The sequence below is a fragment of the Anopheles arabiensis genome, chromosome 2 (assembly GCF_016920715.1).
Source record: "Anopheles arabiensis isolate DONGOLA chromosome 2, AaraD3, whole genome shotgun sequence".
NCBI lineage: Eukaryota > Metazoa > Arthropoda > Insecta > Diptera > Culicidae > Anopheles > Anopheles arabiensis.
The window spans coordinates 75,489,105-75,503,298 of record NC_053517.1 but is presented as its reverse complement, the minus strand read 5'-3'; the positions used below and the strand labels follow the sequence as shown (position 1 = coordinate 75,503,298).

Here is a 14,194-nt window from a genome sequence, read left to right as displayed (position 1 = left end):
ATTCAAGTGATATTATTAAGAAGGAATTCGTCAGGGAAATTAATAGAAAAAAAAAACAAAAAACGATCATTTTCATTATTGATTTACTTAATAATTTCAATAATTTCGGTATGCAATAAATTAGAAGCAATTTACATCCTATATTGAACTATGTTGACTGTGTTGCATGCTTCAGGCTTCACTTAACCGCAATTCATGAGGTTGATGAGGTTTTACAAATATACATTTTTTACATTAAATAATGTTGTTTATATATTTGTATAAAGGCATAGATCCATTATTAATTGATATTCGGCCTAAATTATATCTTATTATTTGGATGACTGGAATGAAATATTTTTGTCCTTGAAATCGTTTCATATCAAAGTTATCCAAAACAGATAAGAATCACCTGTTGCTCTTTTTGGCAGTGCACTACTTTTTTTTTTAAACGAACCTCAAATCGGTAGCATATTTTATGCTAGAGATATTTCTGTTCCACCACCATTTTCTGCACAACACATGTTTGCAGAGTAAACCAATCATCGATGGAGTATCCCCGGTGGCACATGTGTTTGGGCTTTCACGACCAAAAACGTACTGGAATGACTGGCTTTGTTGTTTATTTCGATGCCATGGTGTAGAATAGGGACAGCAAACAAGTTGCTTCTTGGCGCCCAGATGTAGCTCGCTGACCGGGGAAAAAACTGTTGCATGTGAAAACGACGCCACACGAATACTCTCCTGCGCCTGTGTTGTAAGGGGAAATGCTTCCATTCGGAAGGTACTGTGGAAAAATTCTTAATCGATTGTACGGAGGGGAAACACTGGCTAGCTTGTTGCGCTATGTTGTGCAGGGTTGTCGTTTTGTATTTAGTTGTTTTTGAAGAAGAACAGAAAAACAACAATACTCCATAGCATTGGCGAAACAGGAAGAGAGAACGCCACTGTGTGCACGCTTCAACGATCTAATGGTTTGCGTGCGTTAATTGTACTGGGCATGAGTCTCGTGGGAGGTGGATTGCAACAATCTACTTTACATTTGTGTTATTGTGTTGTTAGTTTGATATAATGTGACGATAATTATTCCACTTTATTGGTTGAAGATAATTGTCAATTAGTATGTCGACTGATCTTTGATGCTAGTCGGAGGATTGTGATGGCTGATGCTTTTGCAAACGAAGTATAATCACTCACATTTATGCTTTCAGTGCGGTTATTCACAATTTGTTACGTTAGCATTTTTTTTGTTCGTTATAACATGCTGACTAATGTTTGAACAATGAAAAATAGATGTGTGTATAATGAATCTATTTTTTTAATTTTAACAATATTGTGCATATTTTCAAATTATCTATTGTAACCAATATCAAGAGTTGAACCAAAGCATCAATTTGATTAACAAAAACTGAAAAATGTGATAAATTTGCAATTCCGTAACTATCATAAACCTATAATTATTTTTTTTTTCAATGCAAATAAAGCTATTATTATATTAAAATGGTTTTTTATCGTTAAATGTAAAGTTATAGTTATTTTCAATTAGTGGATTACAATTTGATATGAAATTACTGTTAAACCAAAGGATCAAAGATCTTTACTTTTCCGTTTGATACTCAATTTCAACAAATATCACATCAAACGGAACTATTTCCTAGAAAATACAATCAAACTATTGCAATGCAATCAATGCATTGTTTCATGCATAATTGAAGCAAAACATTTGTCTTCACTATATTCTTTGAGTATTGATTCCGCGAAACAGATGCATCCTGTTTTTTACACGTTTTTATATCATGCAATGTCTAATTATTTGTAGTTTGTTTATGAACCTTTTTCTAATTACATCATTGCAACCAAACATTCAGAGTTATGAATTTTCACAAACAAAAACGACTGATTTATTTCACCAACGGAAAAGAACCAACGAGAGCAACTGCAACGAATAACGAATGTCATTTGCTGCAACTAGATGCGAACAGGCGACATCAGGTTTTCGTTCTACCTTCCAGGAAATTCCGGAAGATGTTTTTGCATCTGGACAAATTTTCCATTTCCGCCCGGTTGGGTCGCTACTCATCATTACTCGTTTTATAATTGTTGTTTTTGCGAGCTTCATTGCTATGCTTTTACAGTCAAATAGCTTCGTACGATCCTTCGGGGCGGCGAAGACAGTCGGGATGTTGGCAAAACACGGCAGTGAGCCTGTTAGTGCCAACGAGTTCCCCCGACGGTCATCAGCGTGAGATTGTTATTATTCATGAAACGATGACGACAACAGGAGCTGCAGCAGCAGCAGCACAAGGACTTTGCAAATGAGCGACAGGACCCAAGGTAAAGTGCGCAATGTTGTTGATGTATATTTAATTAGACCCTCTATTCTCCGGCTGCATTAGAACGCAGCATGTGCACGTCTTGGTGCAGCGTGAATTGCAAATGTCGGCCCGGGTCATCTTTCCCGCTATTGCCACGCTGGTGTAGCGCATTTGACTGCGTACCTTGGCAAAGATGCTTCCCACGGTGTGCACAGGCACTGGGGCTGGTGCGTAATGAGTATGGTAATTTCACGTTAACTGACCAAATGGTAAGTCAACAGATCCATTAGTCGGTCGCATGCTTGAAGACATTTACGGTTTACAGAAGAGAGTGTCCCGTGTTATGAAGTCAAGCATATTGCAGGGAACCATGATAAACTGAGGTCTCGCTTGGAACGAATATTAATGCACGATGTGTAGTTGAATCGAAGAGCTATATCGAAGATGTAGTACGATCATCTTCTTCTTGGTGGACAAACGAGCATGTCGTGTGGAAAAGGCTAGGTTGCTTACAATGCTCCATGAATCTTCGTCTATAGGTACTATGTCAACTGAAGTGCTCGGTATTCAAATCTCTACACTCGATCTTCGACAGGTACCAAATGTATTCATTGCTCATCTCAAACTCTTATTGTTCTCAATAAAATAATTCTTCTGATCAGACGCCGCTACGGATGGACTGTTGTCCGTATTCCGAAGAGTCTCCCGTACCGTCTCATAAGTATCGCTTTTATCTTGGACACTTATGTCTAGCAACATGTCCGGCTTTGAGCAGATGCAGCAGCAACAACAAAAACAACCGATATATAAACTGCTGCCCAAACGGTATCACGGCCACTGCTTTTGCTGCGTCATATTCCACACTGTAACTATTGTTCAGCAGTGCATGTTCGTGTTCGGGCTTATTCTATTCTGATTTTGACTCGTTTTGAGTCGATAAAATAAAGTTTATTTCATACAAATTGAATAAATCATCAACTCTACGTTGAGATGACTCTATTGTACGATAGGAGTAGTAATGAAAACCTGCAAAACACAAACAACGATAGCGTACCAGAGGTGAACAACCAGTTTGGTAAAAGTCAGCTAATGGAAAAAAGCGTTTCGATGTGCTGGTTCTGGTATTAAGTCAATAGTAGATTCACTATCAACAAGCCCAGCACGATATTTGCATCAATCTTTTTTGTCCTGTATGAAGTTTATGTGTGTGGCTTGTCACGATGGCTCACTGTAAAGATAACTTGAACGTTTCGGTAAATTTCATAGTACAGTTTAAAGTTCTAACAATTGTGTCTTTTTGAGAAATGTATCTAAGTAAAGTAATCAAAGATAATGAAGAATAAAATGCTTCAAACGTTTGATTAGAATAGGATTTGAATGATTTGTTTTATTTCATATCTCGTCCACAGGTTGATGTAGTCCAGGTATGTCAAACTGGCGGTCCGTGAAGGTTTTGTATGAGGCCCTGGAAGCTATGAAGCTATGAACTCTTATTGATAAAAGTGAATATGTTTGATCGTTTCGCATTAAAAGGGAATAATGATCCCAAGTGTGGTAATCATTGCCAAAATAACTTAAAAAACTTCACGTACCATCAGGTTCTCAAATCTTTAGCAGTTGCAGTAATATGTTAGTACAGGATTTTCTCTCATTATTATGCTGACGAGTCCGACTAACCAGCTAGCACATTTGAAGAACATTGAGCAATTGTATGAATACAGTGGAGCGCCGTTTATCCGTATACCTTTTATCCGGCTGTCCGTTTATCCGTGCTGTTGATAAATGACAGTTCAATACTGGCGGTCCCCGAGATACACGGTTAATGGGGACCGAAAACGGCCGCAAAAGACCGCGTATCCCGAATTGCCGCGTAATTCGAATCTCGGGGTTTCCAGCCAATATATCATTAATTTTCGTTTAATTTTGCATGTAAGAGATGGTTTTAGCCACTAAATTAATTATTTGATATGATTCTGAATGAATATAACAAATTTAAACCTTTTGAAATGGTTTTTAACATTCGATCAAAAGGGAATTTATGGCATTTGACAATTGATATGTTAAATCAGTACAATTTGCCCAAAGAACTGTCAAATTTATAAAACCGCGTATCTCCGAATCAGCGTTAAAAGTTACCGTGTATCTCGGGGTACTACCTGTACTAAAGTGACATTGTGTTTTGAGAAGGATATGAAAAAAAGGTTATCAGAGCACATTGTGAGAACAAAAAAACTATATTTCAATTATTTTGGCAAAATTCAAATATTCGTATTGGAAAAACATGAAGATAGAATTTTTTTTATCAAAACATAAGATAAATTAAAAAAAATAATCAGGAATTAGTAAACATTTCACTCATTATCTGTGCTATTTGCATATCCGGGAGAGTTCGAGTCTCGATGAGCGTGGATAAACGGCGCTCCACTGTATTTATCTCTATAAATACGGGCTAAAAACCATTTTCAAACTAATCAATTAAGATCCTTTGCAAATTGTAATTATTCCTCTCAAAAACGTTTGCTTTGTGATGTCTCCACTTAACACAAACTAATATAACCAATCTCAAACTAATTTATATCTAATTTGGGAATATCTTCTATATGTCGTGAACATCCTACGCAGAAATGCCGGCCTATAAAGGCTTTCGAGATTTTATTCAGTACCGCGTAGCCGGATAGTCAGTCCTTGCTACGGGGGGACGGTCAATGTGAGGGTGGAATCCATGACGAGACCGGATCAAACTATATACTAATGCTAATAATAGCGATAAGGTCACACTAAAACAACACATCTAACCACAAACAAACCAAAAACTTAACTAGAATGGATTGATATTATATAACTATCATGCCTCGTATTGACCGTATCCTCGCCAGCAAGGAATGACTATCCGCCTGCGTGGTACTTAATAAATAAATTAACCATTTAATAATATCTTTAGAACAAAATCCCTTTTTTACATTACTTTTCTTGATAAACAATTACTATCCAACCAGTAAAAGGTAATTTGATTTCTCCATTTGCGACCACCAGGGAAAGTGTAGGAATACTATTAGCTTTCGGAACACCGTTACTGCAACCTCTGCTCTACCAGAGATTGGTATTTCAATAGATGATGAGCTCTATCGGTTGCTCGGTAAATTCAGTGCCTGTTAGCTTTCACTTAATGTGTTTGGAACATGACGTATATACCCGATAACCGGACTATGGAAACTGGGTGAGATGAAGACTGTCTTTCATTTCCGGCACCGGTCTACCTCCAATCCAATGAATAGCAAATTGCGTCATACGTTAGGTGGTAGTGGTGATGTTTAGAGTGGGTGGAAGAAAACACCATGCAAATACACAACTAAAAATGTGGGCATATCTGCATACCGCCCACAATGAAAATGACAGCCGGCCGGCAGTAGTGATTTCGCCCGGCTGGTCGTAGACCAGTATAGAAGAATAGGTAGACAATGGTATCATTTTTCTTTCCATGTACAGTTTAAAGCTCCAAAGAGATGGGAAAACGATTCGTCAACCCACTCTCGGTGCACCTGTTGCAGCTTCACCTTGCGTATGTTTACTCATCTGGCAATGATACGACCTAATGTAGTTCTCATCTTTCTGGGCTGGCGGTTTTCGGATGTCTAGAACATTACTAACCACACACACACTCACACATACACCTAGAAGTACCTGGTGGTACACAAGTTCTCTCATTCGGGTTCGGGACAAGCGTGAGGTATGCAGGAAGCAAACGAAAACCTAGCACATCGCACAACCCTACTCAATGTGCGAAATTGGTTGGGGGACCGTATGTCGGGACGTACCGAGAGCATAAGATGAAACCGAACGTTTGCTGCCCCATTTGGTGTTTGGTCGGTCTGTGCCTCCAGAGACATGGGAGTAGCACATTTTAACCCGGGAAAGGTGAAACCGTCCCAACTTCAGCCGACCATTGTCTCAAGAGAGCACACACTATGCTGTACATACCAATTAGTGACACTGATTGTGACGGACCGACTGACCGCAGATAATACTGAAACGTAAGCCGAAAGCCTGTCGGAAAATTGGGTTTCTGGTGGTGTTTCATTTGCAGGTGTTTCTGCGTAGGGAAGGTAATATGATGCTAATGAATCGCTACCATTTGCAAGTGGGTTTAGTTTTCCAATCGTTATTTTTTATATTTTACATTTTTTCATTTTTTATATTTTACATTTGCTTGAATGAAATTTTGGTTCAAATGTGGTTGTTATGGAAGTAAACAACTTTTTTACATCATAATAAATGTAATGTAACTTTTTTTTAATTATTTTTGTACGTTTAGTTTAAAAAGTTCAACATCATAGGATTGCACAACATTTCATTTAATTTAAAAAAGAAAGTTTTTAGATCATATATCAAGTTTAGACATCAACTCTTCTCCGTTATTTCCATACATTACGCTTACATTTGAAATTTTGTCGAATCAATATAAAATATTTACAAACATGAAACAATACGGATTTTTTTTCTTCTGTATCGTATGTGAAACAAGTTTCAATATTCAGTTGCATTTCAAATTATGGAACAACACACCAGAAGACTATAAGAATCACCTCTATTAACAGCTAGTATCAGCTGTTCTTTAATCTAAACTTACCTAACACAGTCATTGCTGCTAAATTTGGACAAAACTCACCTTTTTTTTGTCTCAAATGCACCAAATTTTGATAGCGTGTCAACATTTTTGCCTCTAAGGCCTCATTTTTTGACAGTGCACATCAGTTTTTGTCTTTAAGGCATCAATTTTTTACCGTGAGTCAATCGTTTTAGTGACAGAATTCGAAACTGTGTGTTCCAAAATTATTGAAATTAATTTAAATAGTTAATAATTTCTTTGATTTAACTCAAATTATAACAATTGTTATGCCAATTTTGAAAGGTTTAATGGAGTGAAAAAAGATGACATGTATTTTCAGGTCTAAACAATTGCTTTTTTCTAATTTTTTGTTTATATGATGCAAAATTACAATTGTCAAAAATCTGCTCCAATACCTTGTGAAATTATCATGATTCCTACTCGAGTAAAAAATTGATGACTTTCAGACAAAACTAGGTGCGTTAGAGTTAAAAATTGAAGCGCACTGTCAAAAATTGATGCCTTAGAGCTAAAATTTTTTGGCAACGACTTTAAAGTAACATGATGTTTTAAGGTCTCAACTTTTAATGCAAGTGTAGAAAAAAATAAATAATGATTATTGACAATCGATTGGCAGACTTTCGCGGATTTAAATTCATCCATTTAAATGTTATACTGATTATCCTACTATTGCTAGGCCAAGTAATCCACATCGAAGCTCATAAATGGCTATATTGGTTGTAGTCTCAAAAAGCATGCAACCGCACAGTCAACGCCATGCGGTCAGACCTCTGAAAAAGGCACGTAATATCATTTTACACAAAGCCACAGTTATATGCATCAATGTAAAGTCAAAAGTTATGTCATACGCGGTATCTTATTCGCGGCATACCTCAGGGCTATGCATGAAACAACAATTCCAGGAGCTTTGTTTGGTACACTGGTCAATTTGTACCATAGAAAACAAGCAGTCTCATTGTAACGACTAGCCACGATTTGGTGTTACAAATATCTTATTCGCGGCATACCTCAGGGCTATGCATGAAACAACAATTCCAGGAGCTTTGTTTGGTACACTGGTCAATTTGTACCATAGAAAACAAGCAGTCTCATTGTAACGACTAGCCACGATTTGGTGTTACAAATACAAAGAAAGCTAGCTCTTTTCTACCACATGGAAATCAAACACCAGGCGCCTCCATTAAACGCTACGTTTTATTTTTTTCTTGGATTTATTTAAAGTATTTGCAGTTTCTTTGAGATTAAGTCACAGTTGCACCAAATAATACGTTCTGGATTTTAGACCTTCTAAAATTAACAAAACGGGCTGATTTAAAACAAAGCTTCCTTTGAACAAAAATTATGAATAATAAACATCGTTTATTTTTAAATATAGGGACAAATTGTATAAATTAACAATTTTTTATAATAAGAATATTCAAATGTTTCTATAATAAAAATAATTAAATCAATAAATAAATTGTACATGAAGTTATTTAAAATATTTTTCAAAATTGCTCTATTAATTACTTCAAAATCAAAATCACATTTTCCACCTTGTTCGACTTAAAAACAACAAGTTATTAAAAATTTACAAAAAGAAGCCATAAAAACAGACGAAGAGAGAGTGACAAACATATTTGCTGATCCTGGAATAATACTAAAGCTAATAAAATCACCGCAAACGTTTCGCCTGGAGAAATCGTTGTGAAACAAATTCCGATAACATCCGCAGCCGCTCTATAAAAATATACATCCATTCGACCACCATGAAGCTTTAGGTGAAGCGCTACGATTAACCGCGACCTACGATCTTAAAGTGGGTGGCGTTTTTTGTTCTTTTTTCTTCCTTTTTTTAATGAAAAGCACCAAAAACGTCTTCGAGCAAATCTGCTTTCACACATAATTGAGCTATCGGGCGCAAAGCTGCGAGAATAATTAATAAATCATCCGTGGATTAATTATGCAAATTTGTTCCGTTACAGGGAAGCTTGTGGTGGCGATGGTGATGTTGTAGGTATTGTGCTTACTCGTTATTATCAGTCGTTAAATGGCTTCCGCTGGCATACACTGGCAAATCAAACGAACTGTACGGTACAATGTAAATTTTTAATGTGAAGCATTTGCATGCCTGATTCGTACGATCGATCAGTTCGATAATGAATATAGAACAATTACTCTTTCTCAAGTTAATTAGAATAACTTTTTACTTTCAATAAAAACTGTATAGAAATTTTACTGCATTATCATATCTATAGAAATCAATATCAAGCGTTCGTACTAGATTATCATCCTCACATTCATTGATATGCGAAAAATGGAACAACCAACCGTGCAGCGTTCGAACTCTTCCGATACACTTAACACTCGATGTTCCGCAGAAAATGGACATACGACCGACAAAAAAAGGGGGACATTGGCTCGCTCTGCATGCCTTGTATTTGTCCGTGAACCAGTGAACGAGTGAGGCAAGCCGGCTAGGAGCAACGGGGCCAGCACAACACGGTGGCGGAAGCTGTTGCATCTCATGGAAACATATCGCCCAGTCACCATCATGTTGAGCAACGTTCACCTATTTTTCCTTACACTCACACACTGCGCTGGGTCACCATCGTCGACAACCGCTGCTGCGTTGACCCAGTTTGTCGAAAAAAAAAACAAATGAAAGGTCCCGCTTTACGGCTGCTTCGTTGCGCTGACCTTTATTTCCCCTGGACGAATGCCGCCGATTCCAAAACACCCGGCTGCACAGGCCCAGATGACCTCGCATCGGACGTCTACCATCGGTAGCTACCGCTGGCCTGCCGAAAACATTCTAGGAATCCCGCACACGACGTAGCAAAAAAGGGGTACACAAATTTAATAGAACACACGGGAATAAAAGCTGCCCTGCTTTGCAAATAGTACAAACAAAACGACCGAAAAAGCTCACAAAAATACGACGTTGGTGGGTTTTCCGCCGCTCCGATGTGTACGACGTGCAAATTGCGCGTCCTGGACGCACATCGGTAGCTCATGGTAGCTTTGTTTTGATTAACAGGTAGTCGGTATTGGTCTGGAAGGGTGAATAAACTTGCGACCCGACTGGAAACCGATGCGTCTTCTGCTGGCACTCGACCCGAACCATGGCACATGCGCTGATGGAATGCTTCGTGCCGGGGCTGGGAAAGGTTCATGCTGCTTGCCATCATCAACAGTTTGCAGCCTTTTTGGAAGCGTCAGTCAACAAGTAGTTTGCAATGGAAATGTCTTGCTTGGTAGGATGAAGTTATCACGTTATCTGTGGCCGAATCTCAATACACTGTAGCGCAAACTGCAAGTTCGACTAGTGCTGTAAAGAAAATTAGTCGAAATTCATGTTTTAGCTGAATTCATGTTATATCTTAATTGTTTTTGAATAGTATATCAATGTTTTACATGTCAGCTTGACACATTGCTGACGTTAAGAGTTTGATGAATTATTTTGTTTTGTTTGTTGGTAGTTGTATAGATTAAAAGACTAGTAATAGATTGAAATTTAGTAAAGTTTACTATAGAGGTGTGCCTTAAGAACCAGAACCGTACGATTCATTCAGTTCATTTTAAACAACGCACGACTTACGTTTATCTAATCAACTTCCATCGGCTCTTTATAAATCACAATGTACTGAGTAATTCAAAAAAATAATCTCCTATCCGTCGAAATAAAGGACGTTCTAGTACGCCAGGTCGTTCTTTTCTTTCATTGCAAATATGAACGTGAACCGTAATACCAGGACGTTCGTGAAAAGAACGTCCCTATCCCTCGTAATAAAGATCATCCTGGTCTGGCTAATAATTTTCAAGATGTAATACACTAATAATACACCATATTTTCTTCAAAATGAAATGAACGAATGAATCGCGATTCACGTTCAATTCATCTTAGTGAAAGAACTAGTACGTTCACGTTCATCAAAATTAACCGAATTGCCCAACCATAGTCTACAATACAAATTTTTGTGACTTTTCTCTTAAATTATCACCTTTGCCTTTCTTTGCTATTGTACTCATTTAAATTGTTTCATGTTTTCATCTTCACTTTTTACTGCTTTTATTTAATAGTGTTGGCAATTTGAAGCAAATCAATAAACAGCTTTTTCATTTACGAAGATGTTAATTTAGTCCTGTTTTTTCGGTCTTATTTTCCTCACCTTTAAGGTTTACTTTCCATCCCTTCAACGCTACGCAGCGTCCTTCTGTTCAACCCAACCTCGCCGGGAAACTGAAAAACTGTTGCACGAATGAACACCATCCTCCCCACCGTTAGCTCACACACAACGAGAACGAAATCCGAAACCGGGCGATCCCTCCCGGCAATAAGGGGAAGGATCTAATGCAATGACTCCATCGTCGAAGCAGTGCAACGAGCGCACTGCTTCCCCAGGTTCGGGAGAGCGAACGTTTAATCCTCGCGCAACGAGATCGCAACCGTTCGCACGGAGCGTTCAGTTTTGATAAAGACATCGAACCGTGCGGTGCTCAGCTCGTTCGAAAAGGATCGGAACATAGCGCTGTGTGTTCCACTGTGTAAGTGTGGCTGTGCTTGAGGGTATGGGGGAGCCAATTTTTTTTGCTCACCTGGTGGGCATGTATGAAAGGAGTGAAGTGTAGCAAAAAAAAATGGATAAAACGGAGCAATTGGGAATAACTTATTATGGAAGAGAGCATGCATAGGAGCAAAGGAGTGAAATGTAAATGCATTAAAGTTAAAGTGATTCCAAGTGCTGTGTAACGGGGCGGGAAGGTGCCAAAGGTTTCAATGGTTCCAGCAGAGCGAAGCGCAGTGTGCTTTAAGAGTGATTAATAACGAATGCTCACGGGAATGATATTAGAAGATAGACGACCCGTAGCATTAAATCTCGATGGGGCAGGAAATTTTCCATCGTTCGGAATTTTTCCCACCCCATCTCGCCCCGTTTGCTAGAGGATAAGCAGCTTCGAAACAATTCATCGCAATATCTTTCAGCCAATATACACATTTTCATGGAACCGGGGCTTGGACGAAATAAGGAAACAAAAACAAAAAAAAAACATGAGGCCAAAGTCAAATACCTGTGTCACCGAGTTTGATGAAGAATAAAAGGACCTTCCAAAATCATGTTATCGATTTTAGTGGTGCAAACGGGGCTGGAGGTGAAAATTCTTTCCTTATCATTTTCCTCTCATTGCGCTAGAAACAGTGCACGAGAGCGGAGGCAAGATGAAAAACAAAGTTGAAACCATCATTCATCATTAATCAGCACAATTGTTTGACCATTTTGTGTCACACCTGGTCCTGGTTCGTCCTCCTGGTTCACCGTGTCTGGTGCGAGTGCGGTGAATGGTCGAACCTTTACTAAAAAAAGACGGAAAGCAAAAGACGCGACCAAGGCAACATTTTCTTGTGAAGGCTTAGTTATTGGTTCCTCGTTCCCTATTTCTTCGTTCTTGGAATCGATCATAGCACTTTTTGGTCGAATTCGGCTCCACTTACCTCGTTCGATGGAAAACTGCAGGTGGTCCCGGGTTTCAACAACCGCTTGTCGCATGCAGCCAGTGAAGCGACAGATGATTTCTCCTGCTCCCTCTCTCTCTCTCTCTCTCTCTCTCTCTCTCTCTCTCTCTCTCTCTTTCTTTTCACTTTTTCCCACCGTTTGCCAACACCATCTAAACCGCTTGCCATTAAACATTAATTCCAAAAAACATGTGTGTGTGTGTGCGTGTGTATATCGGTGTTGTTATAAGGTACTGCGTACAGAAAGTATCTTTTTTATGAATTTTCAGTTAATTAAGCTACAAAAAATAAACGCACAGGAAACGAAGCACAAAAACCAACCACAACAACAATAAAAAAGACATCAGAAAACCTTTTGCTCTTCTGCGATCATCCTTTCATCGTCGCCTGCTATGTGCCGAGCGCCGCATCCAAGTGACAACCATTAAAATTGGATGATAATTAGCTAATTATCGTTTTTTTCCTTCTTCCCGCCGTGTCTCGCAGTCGTCGTCTTGCGGTTTCACGCTGCGAGTAAGTGAGTGAGAGTGTATACGTGTGTGTGCGAGCGCGTGTGTGTGTATCTGAGAGGGTATCAGTGTGGTTTTACGTCGGTGATTTGTGGTTTCTATAGAGCTTTCCGCCCTCCGCCGTTAGGCACGACTCTAAACAACGCCGGACGGTGTAAGTTTTATTCGCGCTCGCGCTTGTTTTTTTCACGATCGAAAGGCTGTGCAGCGGTGTTGCGGTGTGCGACGAACGTATATCTAGTGCAAATAGAAAGGCAAGGAGACGAGGGAATCGGATTCTACTGCCTGTGCCGCAAGCATTCCAGAATAGTTTCCGAATACTTCCGCGCAACATCAAAGCGCAGAACTTCGGCTGCGGATCGAATCGTCCTCGGAGCCGTACAAAAACGGAATGGAAAAAGTTAATTACGTACTGTAATTAATTTCACACCGGGAAGGCCAGCCTTGGTAGTGAGCGCACATTAAAAAAAGGTAACATGAAATGTCCGTGCTTAAGGTTGAAATGTACTAGTTGAGAGGAAGGTTTTTTTTTCTTCTACTCAATATGACTAAAAATAGCACCACAGTTGTGTTACGCTTCGAAGCTTTCGTATCATTTTGCAGATTAATTTCGGCTCAAATAAATCTTGTGCAACGATGTTTCTGCTTCGAGTAATAATCTCGTTTTTGCTTATCCATCTACCGCGTCCCACTTACCAATGTCAGCAAACATCGATTTTCGTAATTTTAAGCTAAGCGGAAGTGAAACTTTCGCGATTCATCCGGTGTACCTTAATGTTGATGAAACATCCGGTTTCTCAATGTCTCTCTCTCACACACCCACACCGTTAGTGAAGGAAGATGATGCGGAAAAGTGTGCTTCCGAAACAGTACAGTTCATTTTCTTCCCATTCCCTGGCTAGCCTTTCTTACCCATTCATCTCCGCCACTCAGGTGCAGGTGAGAACGCCAACGCCATCCTTACCAACCTCCTTTACCCTGATTGCCTGATGAACTTGCGCCCTTTTTTCCTCCCCACTCCCCCGGCGTAGCGGTGCCACAGACAATGGTTGGGTGGAATTATGAAATTTTAATTAAATTTTAATGAAACAACCATGCCCACCCCGTTTTTATTCCCTCCACACGCACACCCAAACACACACCCGTCCCCTTTCTGCAAAGGGGAAGTAGTTGGCCAAATGTAGTAGTCGTGGTGGGTTTTGTGGTTCGCTATACAAACATTACGCCCTTCGGTACTGTGCCTTGGGCCACCTCTCTTTCGCTCTCTTTG

At 39.2% G+C, this 14,194-nt stretch overlaps 1 protein-coding gene across 10 annotated transcripts in view; it reads left to right on the top strand.

The window, feature by feature from the left end:
- The first annotated feature begins 11,378 nt into the window (after positions 1-11,378).
- The window catches only part of LOC120898369 (SCY1-like protein 2), a 104,530-nt gene continuing 101,714 nt past the window's right edge, over positions 11,379-14,194 (top strand). For 9 of the 10 annotated variants that reach the window (XR_005738655.1, XR_005738653.1, XR_005738654.1 and 6 more), the window contains exons 1-2: positions 11,379-11,448; positions 12,902-13,395. The gene's annotated coding sequence lies outside the window, so the exon portion shown is untranslated. Of the gene's footprint in view, positions 11,471-12,901; positions 13,396-14,194 lie in introns of all 10 variants that reach the window. The other variant, XM_040304157.1, reaches the window with a different exon arrangement.